Source organism: Panthera uncia (assembly GCF_023721935.1).
Source record: "Panthera uncia isolate 11264 chromosome B3 unlocalized genomic scaffold, Puncia_PCG_1.0 HiC_scaffold_1, whole genome shotgun sequence".
NCBI lineage: Eukaryota > Metazoa > Chordata > Mammalia > Carnivora > Felidae > Panthera > Panthera uncia.
This window is the reverse complement of record NW_026057582.1, coordinates 45,002,115-45,012,288: the sequence shown is the minus strand read 5'-3', so window position 1 is coordinate 45,012,288 and position 10,174 is coordinate 45,002,115. Positions and strand designations below refer to the sequence as shown.

At 40.0% G+C, this 10,174-nt stretch overlaps 1 pseudogene; it reads right to left on the bottom strand.

Annotated features, from left to right (window-relative positions):
- Positions 1–7,225: 7,225 nt before the first annotated feature.
- On the bottom strand, positions 7,226–7,374 carry LOC125910426 (uncharacterized; annotated as a pseudogene).
- Between the last annotated feature and the right edge of the window lie 2,800 nt (positions 7,375–10,174).

Here is a 10,174-nt window from a genome sequence, read left to right as displayed (position 1 = left end):
ACATATACATATACATATACATATACATATACATATATATATATTACAATCTTTCCATCATAGTTTTATGAAGATGTTGCTACTAGAAATAAGAAGCGTAATTCAGATAAACTTCATAACACTGACATAAAGACAATAATTATTAGGTAATCCAAACCAGAATACAGTAATCTCCAATTAGAAGCTTAAGGGGTACCTGAGTGTCTCGGTTGGTTAAGCATCCAACTTTGGTTCAGGTCATGATCTTACGGTTCGTGAGTGTGAGCCTCACACGGGGCTCTACACTGACAGTGCAGACAGACTCTGGGATTTTCTCTCTCCCTCTCTATCAGCCCCTCCCCTGCTCATGCACACTCACTCTCTCTTTCTCTCTCTCTCTCAAAATAGATTAACTTAAAACAATTTTTTTTAATCTACTTAAAGTGTATTTAACTCAAGATATTCAAAGATCAAAGGTATGAAATGTTGCAAGTACAACATCAAAGATTAGCTCTAAATAAATGCTCAGGTATAATTGTGAATTTGTGCTATAATATAGATTCCTCCTTATTACATAGAAGTCCATATACATATATCCCTTTTCAGAAATATATTGTGTAAAACAGAATGCGATCACCTGTGATTAAATGAGGAAATTGCACGTATGATAGAAAAACGAAGACTTTAGAAGCTTTTGACTGTCCCCTTTTCTGTAAACCTTTTTTAAAAAAATTTTTTTAATGTTTATTTATTTTTGAGACAGAGAGAGACAGAGCCTGAATGGGGGAGGGTCAGAGAGAGAGGGAGACACAGAATCTGAAGCAGGCTCCAGGCTCTGAGCTGTCAGCACAGAGCCGGACACGGGGCTCGAACTCACGGACCATCAGATCATGACCTGAGCCAAAGTTGGACGCTCAACCAACTGAGCCACCTAGACGCCCCTGTAAACCTTTTTTTTTTTTTTTTTAACATAGCCCTGCTTTAAAATACTGGCATGTGCCATTTGTAACATATGCATATTCTTTCTCTTCCACTCAGTTGGAGACAAAGTAAGGTTTCTTAAATCTCAGTGAGATTATGATGATTTTTGAAATGCGAACGTTGTGGTTCTACAACCTCAACCGCCAAAGATCAGCCTTGCTGAAGCTAATGTGAAGATAACTTAAGAGAAGGCAGCAGAGTGACACAGGCTGAGAAGAAATGAGTAGCCTTCATACCTAATACATTACTTCATTCCTTCTGTCAAAAGCCAAGCTGCCAGTCTCCCCTGGCAGACCTTGTTTTCCACCAGCCCTCTGTTCATGCCAGGTCTCGGAAGCAGGGCTGTGCCGGGAGCATTCATGGGCCCTCCACCACCTTCAAAGTGCCTCACCTTGACGGATTCCTGGTTCCTGTGTTGCCCCAGAACGTGCAGCCCAGGCTCCTTCTGTCTTTCTGGAACATCTGCGTACAAAGAAGAAGGGGGTTTTCCCCCAAACTGATGTTTTGTTTTCCCATTTCTTTTTTGGATCTAAATCTTTTATATTTGCTAACCTAAACTACTCTGACATGCTTTGTGTGAATTTTTGTTTTGAACCAGAAACATCAAATTTAACCTAGCATTCTTGGGAAAAATCATAAAATGACTGCTTTAACTGATATTTTATTGAATTAGGACATATATTACAACATCTGTTTCATAGTTACTATAATAAATAATGTTTCACTTCTCAAGAGTGAGTTATAAAAATAATTGATTTTGACATCAGGCCATCTATTTAATATGATCTATAAAGTGTTCAAAAATTTCTAAATAATATGATGGCCTGACAAAGGAGCCAATCTGCTAGCTGGGACTAGGATCTCTGCCTAGGGGATCCCACAGACACAGTTACAAAGACTGTAGGTGTCTGCTGTGTAGTCCCAAGGTTTGTTTATCCATCCAGCATAGCCTGGTGTAAAAGTCTCGTATTTGTTTCTATGGTTATAAATGATCCCACCCTTCTGGACATTTACATTGAATCAGCCAGCCAGCCAGCCAGTTGTACAAAAAAGGGTCTGGGAGTAATTAAAATTAGAGTTATAATTTTTTTTTTTTTTTTTGCCATTTTGCCATTCTTTGTCAGACTCCAACAAAATCAACGTATCTGAGACTAGAACAGCGTATGTGAAAATGGTGAAGATACATTAGCAAACATAAGACCACATGAGTAATTAATGCAAGCTATTAATGTGTGTGGATCAGGTGTCCCTCCCTACACCTCACCAGCTGTGAGGTGTCTGCCACAGGAATGCAAACAAGTCCACCCGAGCCTGGCCCACTGAGGGGTGGGCCCAGTAGGGCCTGAGTTGTGTGAGGAACCCTGGAGACTCCTGGGAAGGAACTCTTCCTGAGGAGAGGAAAGGTTTGTTCTAGTGACAGTGCTTCCACTGTCAGAGGAGGTGGGGATAATGGGAACAGCAAAACATTTATCTCTCAGATTTGTCCTTCAATATTCTCTTCAGGAAGTGGCAGTGAGGGAGCTGCCAGTAAAGGTGGAAGTAAGCCTCTGTGGCATTTTGGGAAATGGGAGACTCTTGCCTGGCACACAGTGTCTCCAAAGCATTGGTGGCAGTGGTAGTGAAGTCGTGAGGGCAGCAGCAGCAGCACTGGAGGGCCCCGAGCACCTATCAGGCAGAAAGAGAGGGATGGCGGGCCCTTGCCAGGCACCTCAGTATGGCCCCACCACCAGAGTTGTGGCATACTAATTTATTGAACTTTATTTCTATTTTGCATTGGCAAGGGATGAAGCAATGGTTATAGTTCTGAGAATAGCAAGACCTTGGGCCCCACTTCATAAGAAGGCCAAGGGCTCCAACACTTGCCTGTTGCCCCAGCAGAGCCAACTGGTTTTATGGAACCGCACAGGCTTGGGTAATGAGCGTATCTGCAGGCCGTTCCCAAATATTTAGAACCACACACAACTCCGAAGCCTTCGCCAGGATTCATAGGGCCCCCAGCAGTGATAGATTATGTATTCCAGTCTGGCAGAATGGGAGCTATGAACGTATTTAATTTGATTTGGAAAAATTTTGACAAGTGTGCCATTTCTCATGTTAGAGCATTATGATGGAATCACATCCATGCCAACGGCATTGGGGGGATGGAACAAAAGAAATTCTATGATTGCTAATGACTCCATTTTTGCTCCCCAAGCTAGAACAAAAAGAGTTACAAAACCAAATGCTAAGAAGTTGCTGAGGTAACCGTTTTCAGCTAATGCCAAACACCAACCACTTACGTAGAGTAAGTGGTAGGAAAGAAACGTGTGTTGCAAGGAAAAGAAAAAAACATATGGCATGACTCTGGCCCAGTGACAAGCATCGATTTCTAAATAAAAATTTCTTATTTATCTGGGAAGTTGTTGACTAAATAGCAGTGGTAATCACAGACTTTAGTTTCACTGCTTCCAACTCGTCTGTTTTGCTCAAGCTTAACAAACTGCCCACCCTCATTCGTGCCTATAGTATCTTATCTATGAGAGCCAATATCGGTTTAAGGGCATCACGCGTTGTGAAGAAGGCCTGTACACAGTTGCCTTACAATTGTCACCATTCTGGGGGCGCCTGGGTGGCTCAGTCGGTTGAGCTTCCGACTTCAGCTCAGGTCATGATCTCATGGTCTATGAGTTCGAGCTCTGCGTCAGGCTCTGTGCTGACAGCTCAGAGCCTGGAACCTGCTTCGGATTCTGTGTCTCCCTCTCTCTCTGCCCCTCCCCTGCTCATGCTCTGTCTCTCTCTGTCTCAAAAATAAATTTTAAAAAACATTTAAAAAAAAAACAATTGCCACCATTCTGGTCTCACATGAAGAGAGTGATCATGGAAGTCAGATATTTACTGATGTGAGGCGAGTCAAGGAATGTCTATCCTAAAGGATGTGAGGGGGTGGAGGGGTGGGGAGGAGTAAATGTAATATTTGATATAAATCATACTTAATTACCAAAGAAGTTTGGTGAACAGTCTTGAAGGCCAAGCCTAGAATAGTTGTGACAGATTTGTTGCAAAAAAGAATATGTTAGAATTTCTGTTTGTATTTTTGTATCTTATTTGTTTACAATTTTTTTAGTGTTTATTTATCTTTGAGACAGAGGGAGAGACAGGGTGTGAATGGGGGAGGGGCAGAGAGAGAGGGAGACAGAGAATCCAAAGCAGGCTCCAGGCTCTGAGCTGTCAGCACAGAGCCCACTGCAAGGCTCAAACTCATGAACCACGAGATCATGACCTGAGCCAAAGTCTGATGCTTAACCAGCTGAGCCACCCAGGCCCCCCTCTACTTTTATCTTATTTATATAATCCTCAATCTTTTGAAATATACAGATTGACACTGGTGCCCATACTCTAATGTATCAGAAGGTCATACGCCATTAACAAAATGAGGGAGCAATCCCAAAACACAGAGAGGCCGCCTCTCTGTGAGTAGTTCCTACTTGTGAGTGTGCATTCAGTATATTAAGACTTATCACTGTGCTCAGTTAAGTGAACTTATAGAGTTTATTTTCTAATTCACAAAATGGGCAAGCGAATTAAACATACTCTTAAAATGAAGTCCCAAACTGAAGTATTCCCCATAATACAAACATGGGCAATTAGACTGGCCACTTTCTTTCAGTTATGAATTGAAAACAAAGAAATTTTTTTAAATGTATCCAGGAGTTGTTCAGAATCCTCAAGGATGAGCTTGGAAATTACAAATACAACTTGTTAAGGTTAAACCTTGCACTAATGATATAAAATCACTTAGGATATTAGCTAATAATGTTTAGAGGCACTGCTATCAGCAAGTCATTTATAAACTAAGAAACTAGAAGATATTAAAATAAATTTTGATGAGGGAACATATTTTTGTGCTATCAATTTTTCTAACGTTTATTTATTCTGGAGAGAGTGGAAGTGGAGGAGGGGTAGATAGGGACGGAGAGAATCCCAAGCAGGCTCCACACTGTCAGTGCAAAGCCCAATGTGGGGCTCAGACTCACACACCATGAGATCATGACCTGAACTGAAACCAAGAGTCAGACGTTCAACCAACTGAGCTACCCACTGTGCCCCACTGTGCTGTTAATTTTAAAATAATGTTAAAACATTACTTATTTCACCTTCATCTTACTCTTTTACAATTCCTTTTGTTTTTATCTCTTTTATAATGTACATATAAAAATGTGGGAAAAACTTCTAATATGGGTGAATCAATAAAGCTCAGAAACCATTCCTATGGTTGCAAATCAGGAATATATACAAACATATTTCACAGAGTGCTCTGAAGTCTTAACCTGCAAACGTGATTGAATCTTTCTCTAAAATTGGGCCTTAGATATTTAAAAAAAGGATTCTGAGATAAGAATAAAATTTTGCAACCACTGCATCCACTATAGGCAGTCTTATACCTTAATCTATAATGGGTAGAAAAAAATCTGCCTATTTTAGAAATATGCTCCCAATCATTTTTTATTCACTGGAAACATAGAAATCCTGTTGTTAGAACTTTAAGTCAACATAATTGCCAAGATACGACCAGTTCCTCCATGGAAGCTCAGGAGTGAAAGGTTCAACGAGATACACAAGGAGAACAGTTAGGTTTATTGTCCATAAGTGGCTTTGAGTTCTGATAACAATACAATTGCATGTACAGAAATATAGCATACATTTTACTAAACAATTGTTTTGATGTTTAGTCATTTTTGAGAGGCAGAGACAGAGCACAGGTCAGGGAGGGGCAGAGAGAGAGGGAGACACAGAATCTGATGCAGGCTCCAGGCTCTGAGCTGTTAGCACAGAGCCCAATGTAGGGCTTAAACCCACACACCTTGAGACCATGACATGAGCCAAAGTGGGACCCTTAACTGACTAAGCCCCCAGGGGCCCTTAAGCCATATTTAACTTAACTAGTTAAATTAGCCCTCAGCTAGACATAGTTTTAAAGCCAAGATAAAGATTAATCATACTTTTAGTATTTAAATCTCTTCCTTGGAGATGCAGAGATAAATCATTTGGAAACAAAAAGAAAACGTCTTTTTAAAATCTGAATTCTTCAAAGGCAAGGGAATTAAAAGCAAAAATGAACTATTGGGACCTCATCAAGATAAAAAGCTTCTGCACTATGAAGGAAACAATCAACAAAACTAAAAGGCAACCAATGGAATGGGAAACGATATTTGCAAATGATATATTGGATAAAGGGCTAGTATCCAAAATCTATAAAGAACTCACCAAACTCCACACCCGAAAAACAAATAATCCAGTGAAGAAATGGGCAGAAGACATGAATAGACACTTCTCTAAAGAAGGCATCCAGATGGCCAACAGGCACATGAAAAGATGCTCAATGTCACTCCTCATCAGGGAAATACAAATCAAAACCACACGGAGATACCACCTCACCCGGTCAGAGTGGCTAAAATGAACAAATCAGGAGACTATAGATTCTGGAGAGGATGTAGAGAAACGGGAACCCTCTTGCACTGTTGGTGGGAATGCAAACTGGTGCAGCCGCTCTGGAAAACAGTGTGGAGGTTCCTCAAAAAATTAAAAATAGATCTACCCTATGACCCAGCAATGGCACTGCTAGGAATTTACCCAAGGGATACAGGAGTGCTGATGCATAGGGGCACTTTTACCCCAATGTTTATAGCAGCACTTTCAACAATAGCCAAGTTATGGAAAGAGCCTAAATGTCCACAAACTAAATGTCCATAAAGAAGATGTGGTTTATATATACAATGGAATACTACTTGGCAATGAGAAAGAATGAAATCTGGCCATTTGTAGCAGTGTGGATGGAACTGGAGAGTGTTATGCCTAGTGAAATAAGTCAGGCAGAGAAAGACAGATACCATATGTTTTCACTCATACGTAGATCCTGAGAAAATTAATAGAAGACCAGGGGGAGGGGAAGGAGGAAAAAAAAAAGTTACAGAGAGGGAAGGAGGCAAACCACAAGAGACTCTTAAATACTGAGAACAAACTGAGGGTTTATGGGGGGGAGGAGAGGGGAAAGTGGGTGATGGGCATTGAGGAGGGCACCTGCTGGGATGTGCACTGGGTGTTGTATGGAAGCCAATCTGACAATAAATTACATATAAAAAAATCTGAATTCGTTTCAGTTCTCTGTATGCTTGCAAATGTTCATAATGCGACGTTGAAAAATTGGCATTTTTCTGGCTTAAATGTGGAGACGTAAATTAATGTTTAAATGTGTAGAAATTCCTATCCCAGAAGAGTATAAATTAGAAATGCAGACATTAATAATTATCCTTTATACTTGCTCGTCTATCTGTATTATAGCCTTGTGCATGTGAAAACTATAGATGGGATTTTGATTAGCAATAACCGCGCCTCGGATAAACCTCATTGGCTACGATACTGCCACTGAGCAAAGCTTCTAGATGGGATTTTAAAAGGACAAAATACATCAAGTGTGATGTCCACTCGCTATATATTAATATACTCTGTATACTAAGTTGTAGAAATTGTGATGGAAAACATTATTAGATTTTAACTAAACCTAGGTAGAAACATAGAATTTGAGAAATGAAATTCATCCTGCCTCTCATTTTATAGAAGAGGGAACAGAGTCCCTGCAGAAACTAAATGCCCCCCAAGGGCTGCATGGCTTACGTGGAGAGCCCAATGCAGTGGGCTTTCTATCACCTCACACTGCTTGTCACAAGATACATCTATATCTACATATGCATCTATCTACATCTACCTATATCTATGTATCTATATCTATAATATACATAGATATTTTTTAATGGCATTAAAAACAAAATTAAATCAAATAGTAATTTTTTCACTGGCATGCCCTTTCTCTCTTTGTATTTCCTCTTCATAAGGGTCAGTGACCTCCACAGACGATAAATCAAGATGGTATTTTTTTCTCGTAGGAGACTGTGACAGTTCATGATGGTTGCCATCTTGACTGCTTGACGCCTAGAGCTTCTCATTTCAGGTGCATACTGATTGGCTACACTTGCTCTTCTCTTTGTCCTGGTTTTATACCTTCCCTCTGAGTCAAGTCTCCACTCGCACGATTCCCATTTATTAAGCACCTAAATGGCACCTGATGCTAAGGATTTACAGGGGAAATGGACCCCATCTCCACCGTGAAGGCTCTCCATCCGGTGCACAGGGAACCAAGTATTTACCTCCTCCCCTCACACTTTTGTTCCTGCTGTGCTGAGGATATCAAAATGCAGAGCAATGAATCCTCTGGGGTTGCACCTGAGACACATGAGCGTTCAGGTGAGGTTAATAATTCGGCATGCCTCCAGGTGATCTTCTTCACATAGTCTCTAGACATTACCTAGAGGAGCAGCCAAGTGCAAGAGAAAGGAAGAAAAAAGAAACTGATATCCCTGTTCAGCATTGCTTCTGTGGTGCTGAGAGCATCAGGCAAACTTTCTATGTGGAGAAGCCCGGAATTAGGGTATGGGTGGAGCCACACCTAACATCTGTATTATATCTGGCCTTTACTTTGATGGACATTTTCTCTCTAAGGGTATGTCATGACCTTGTGGTGTGTCTAATTCTGTGATGGATGACATTGTAACAGAGTTCTATTCTATAGTCTCTCCCCTTCTCTCATGTTAATTCCTGCCCTGTTACACAGAATTCGATGTCTCTAGAAGTTAAATATCTTGAGATTTTTGGCTTCTCTGGCATGAAGCCACCCAAAACTGGCCTAGATCTTTGATTTCTTATAGAAATCTAGCATATGCTTATGACAAGCTATTTGATTGGCTCAAACAAGTAAACATGAATATGATTGATCTACAGGCTCTATTTAGACATTCAGATGCTTGGTTTGACTGGTCTACTTAGATCATTTTTGGCCCCATGAAATGATAGACATTTTTTTTTTGCTTTTCACCGTATTAAAAATAAGTTATCTTCAGATGATTCATGATTTCCTTATTCCTCCCCATGCTTCCCACACTACCCTTTTGCTTCCCAGAGGTGTAATTGTTCTTTGGGCTGTGCCCAATCCCTTCAATAATGCAAGGCAGAAGATGTCTCACAGCAATCAAACTAATGAAATATAAAAGGTTATTAAGAGAAGAAAATTTCATAAATATCTATAGGGCAATGGGACCATGAGCAATAAGCTTCATGAGAATATAATAACATGTCTTTGTATCTTTCATGAGGCTCTCTGAGTGCTTTATGTACTAGTCAGTATTATTAGTCTACAGATGAAGACATTGACACATAGAGAGATGTGCATTCCCAAGGTCATACAGAGTCGAGGGCAGAGCAGCAAAAGGAAGAGTGAGTACACATCCTACAAAGCTCTATTTATACCAAGTGTGTTTTCAGAAGAGAGGAACAAAGCTCGTGAGTGAAAACAAAGCACCACGTATTTCTCTTATTCCAGACAAAGGTCTGAGAGAGGAGAGAATGGAGAAAGAGAGAAAGAAAGCAGGGTTTGAGTTTATATGATGGGAAAGAAAGATATTTGTCTGACATTTGGTTTTAAAACATTTTCGGCAATAACTGTGTAAATAATTACATGAACCAAAGTAAAAATTATGTAGTTTAAAATCAACTTACCTTTTTTTTCCCCCATTTAAATCCTGCACAAGCCTGCTGCCTCCACCAAAGCTACCAAAGCTACCAAAGCACCATAGTTCACTTTCCTTCATAGTTCCTGGCACATCATAATCTCTTAAAGAGCTACTGAATGAATAAACGACAAATAGATAAATAGAAAGATAGATAGATAGATAGATAGATAGAAAGGTATTGATCCCTATCTTATTAATTACCATCCCAATGATGAGAATGCCGGCTAAGAACAAGTAATTTGGACAAAGTCACACAAGCAGCTCACGGTAGAGCTGGGATTTCTAACTCTCCCTCTGTGTCCTCAAGTTAAAAGGCTTATCAGAGTATTTCAACCACATACAGTGCTCTTCTTAGAAAAGATCCAGCAAATATAATGTTCTCCGTTTTGTTATATTTTCAGCAATGTTCGAGAATCTCATGAACTTTCACTATCCCACATTGTCTAGGTCTACCTTAAATTCCTCACCAATGGTTTATGTCATTAGTTTAGCAATGGAATATCATTTCACTGTGACCTCTCTAGTGCTATTGTTTCATCAAGTGTATTTTGTAACTTCAATTTTAGGTTCTTTGTGAAGGCATAGGTCTTGTGTTATTTACATTTTTGCATGAC